This window comes from Echinops telfairi, unplaced genomic scaffold, assembly GCF_000313985.2.
Source record: "Echinops telfairi isolate 266 unplaced genomic scaffold, ASM31398v2 ScPeMD7_30;HRSCAF=105, whole genome shotgun sequence".
Taxonomy (NCBI): Eukaryota; Metazoa; Chordata; class Mammalia; order Afrosoricida; family Tenrecidae; genus Echinops; species Echinops telfairi.
In genome coordinates, this window is record NW_022103927.1 from 1,861,089 (window position 1) to 1,865,010 (window position 3,922).

The 3,922-nt window shown below is 41.1% G+C and overlaps 1 protein-coding gene across 1 annotated transcript in view; it reads left to right on the forward strand.

The window, feature by feature from the left end:
* The first annotated feature begins 3,032 nt into the window (after positions 1 to 3,032).
* The window catches only part of LOC101639599 (olfactory receptor 7A10-like), a 9,086-nt gene continuing 8,196 nt past the window's right edge, over positions 3,033 to 3,922 (forward strand). The window contains exon 1 of the mRNA XM_004715545.2: positions 3,033 to 3,055. The gene's annotated coding sequence lies outside the window, so the exon portion shown is untranslated. The remainder of the gene's footprint in view (positions 3,056 to 3,922) is intronic.

Sequence of the window (3,922 nt, forward strand, 5' to 3'; positions counted from 1 at the left end):
GAGACAACATACTATTTTAGTTTACACGAAGGAACAAAACAGTGGCTCAAGACAAGTGATCAAAATACAGTCAGGAGACCTTTTTGAGAAAAAATTATATTGGAACTGCCTGATATACCTGATGAGTCTTTCAAAAGAACGGAATTTACACTCCTTAAAGGAGTTGTGAGAAAGATTGATGAAAGTGAGGGAATCGTGGAGAAAAAATAACTTTAGAAAAACAGTACGCAAAGAAAATGAAAAAAATTATAAACCATGAAAACAGAAACCTACAAGACTAAGTTTTCAGAAATAGGTCATGCATTGCGAAAGCAAAGCTGAAGAAGTGAATCAATAGAAGGTCACAGTGGTAAGCTTGAAGACATCCTCATGCTGGTCTTCTAGAGGAACAAGAACAACCAAGAACAGCAGCAACAATGAATCCAAAGAAAGCCTAAGGATTATGTGAAGCATTCCCAACTGGAAGAACTGACATGTGACTGGAAGAACTGGAATTCCAGAAGAGGAAGAAACAAAAAGCACAGAGGAAGTTGTGGAAGAGTTGTTGGAAGAAAACTTCCCTAACAACTTGAAAGGCAAGAAGATATACATTCAAGAAAGTAAAGGAACCCCAAACAGAATATATTCCCCCCTAAATCACCATTTCATAATTAAACTTTCCAAAACCAAATACAAAAAAAAAAATAAAATCCCGAGAGCAGTTGAGGCAAAATGAAAAGTTCTCTATAAAAGGGCACAGATTAGAATAAGTTCTGATTGCTCAGCAGAAAGCATGTGGGAAAGGAGGCAGTGAGAAGACATACATAAAACCCAGACAGATACAAAGATGTCATCCAAGAATTATATATGCAGAAAAATGTGTCTAAATTTGATGGTGATTAGGACATTTCCAGATAAGCAGAAATGAAAAGAATTTTTGGAAACCAGCGAAGCCCTACAAGAAATACAAAAAGTAGCTCTCTGGGCAGAGAACTAACAATAACAGACTGCAACCTGAGACTGACATACATGATCACACCACCCAGAAGTCAACACCGATATGCTGCCACTATTGATGCCACTGCATCGGTTGGTTCTCATTCATTGTGAGTTCTCATTCATTGGTTCTCATTCACTGCATCGGTTGGTTCTCATTCATATGCAAAACAGAATGAAACCTAGCCTGGTCATGCCTCTTCTATTGTTCAGCACTATGTCTGACAATGCTCTGCTGTTGTTCATAAGGTTTTCAGTGAATAATCCCTCAGAAGTGGACAGCCTGTTCTTCCTTTGTCCTGTGTTCATAGTCTGGAAGTTCCACTGAAACCTGTTCACCTTGGGTGAGCCTGCTGGTATTTGAAATATCGGTGACATAGTATAGTAGTTACATAATTGTTTGTCAATTTGAGAGGATTAAGAGTGAAGGGGTGGAGTCTAGCCTGTCAATCAGGTCATAGCCAATGAGGCCTCTGTGAGGGCACGGACTTCTCCTGAGCATTCTGGGAACTCCTGTATTCCTCCTTGAAAGTGGGAGCACTCTCTCTCTCTGCTCACTCCCTTGGAAACTCTCTACTGACACGGCTCACTCCTTGGGAGACACTGCAACTGACAAGACACATGAAACTACACTAGCAATATTCAATTGCTCTTGTATATAAAGCTCTTTCCTATGCATATATGACTGCCTATGAATTTGTTTCTCTAGTCTACCCAGACTAACACAAATAGCTTCCAGAATCACAGCAACATTCAAGCCACCACAATATGACAAATTGACGCACAAGAAATGCAAATACAGAAGTATATATCTGAAGTAAACAAACTTATAAGACGAAAAATAGAAGCCAGAGATATGGACTTGTCATGGAGACAATTACAAAGGCAATCGAAGGAAGAGCGTAGCTACGGGACTTTCAGACAAAGGGGAAGGCAAGAAGATTTCAAGATAGAACAGATTGTTTTAAACTTTGGGAAAATAATAAATTATGGGACAACTTCAAAGAAAATTAATATAAATAAGAGGAAAGACATAAAGATTTGTTGTTAGGTGCCACTGAGCGACCCCGTGTACGACAGAGTGAACCATTGCCTGGTCCTGGGCCTTCATCACAACGGTTCTCATATTGGAGCCCATTGCTGCAGCCATTATATTAACCCCTCTCATCCAGGGCCGCCTTCTGCGCTGCCCCTCCACTTTGCCAAGCATGACAGTAGCAATGAAGATAATGACATGAAAATGGCAAATAAAATGAACTCAACCTAGAAAAGTATTTTTTAAGGTTCTTAGTGTGATTTAAGGTAAAGGTTTACAGAGCAGAAAACCAGTTTTGCATCTAACAATTGTATACATCTTGTTTCAGCTCATCTTGTTCAAACTCCTCAACGCCCCATCATTTATCCCCCCCACCCCACCCCGCGCTTTCTGTTTCCATTGCTTCTTCTTCCCGAACCCTTTGTCTTTGAGTAAATGCTGTCCTTTTGACCCTAAATGGTTGATTATTCTAACACTGGGCAAATTTACTTCCAGACGTGAAGGGTCTTAGTGGTTCCATCAGTCTCTAGGCAACCAACAAACCCGGTCTCTTTCATGATTGTTCGTTCTGTTCCACAATTTTCTAACATTCTATCCAGGAATCTCTCATGCAATTTTTTTAGAGCAGTTGTTAGTGAAAGCCAGGCACCAACTCGTTTTTCTGGTCTCCTGATTGCTGAGACTGATGTTTGCACGGACCATCAAGTCACTGGATTAAATCTTTCTCTGTGTCTTTCTGCTTTCATCGCTTTTCTTTCCTCCAGACGGCGAGAGGCCAACAGTTACACCTTAGATGCCTGCTCAGGAGCTTGTGAGGCTATAGAACACTGTCTTCATGACCTACGTTATGCCAAGTGACCTTAGTGTCCCTGAGACTATGGCCCTTGAGCCCCTAAACCCAGTGACTCGCCCCTCAATGCGCTTGATTATGTCTAAGGTCACATGTGCAAGCCAGCCCAAAGCTGAGTGATTAGCCCTATAATGCCTGAATTTTTAATTTCGGAAAAATTGTTTTGTTTTTATTCTTTACTTTCATAGTTATCAATATCTATTGATATATACATTTAATGAAATATTACGAAAACGTCTCACTCAGTGTTATAGGGTTAGAAGTAACTAAGAATGGAAGTCTTTTTAAGCACCCGGGCTTGTCCTTTGAGGGGAGGGGTTCAGTCAGGGTTATTTTCACATTCCTGAATGAAAATCTGGGGAAGTCAACCGATCTCCTTCAAGCCTTTTGTTCCAAGCCTTTAAGCACACTTAAAGAGGTCTTTCCTTATACACTACTCCTTTGAGACTACATCTAGGGACAGGAGTCTGATGGATATGAGCCAAAAGGAGGCACCCAATTGACTCCAAGATATCTCTAAGGGTTGCAATTGGCAAAAGGGATTCTCCTTGTTTTAGCTACTTAGCTTCTCGGGAAGAAAAATCCTCAGAGAATAAAGTGACAATTTATGTAATGAGGCACAGCGATAATCAGTTCTGAAAGCCTCAAATGCTGTAAGAGCTCCTTTTTATTGCATCGCTAGTCCAGTTTGGTTTAGCCAATGACAGGCAAGGAGACAACTGCGGAGACCTGTGAATGACCTTGTCTCTTGGCCTTCCCTGGAGGTGGAGTTTTCCTCTTTCCTGAAGGTTCAGGGCAGAACCAGAACTAGCGGAAGCCCAGACCTCTGGGATAATAGCCTAAGCATCATTGTGCGTGCAGGGAGAATGTTATATGAAGGGATTTAACGGGATTTAAAATAGTGCGACTATCTTCTGAGATACGTTGCAGGGATGAAGACATAACAGTTCCACAGTACCAAGTCTGTCCACTTTTCATTCCCTACCTTTAACATAAGCTGCGGCCGCATTGCTCAATATCATCACTGTACATTTGGCTCCTAATTAATTCATAGTGGCTGA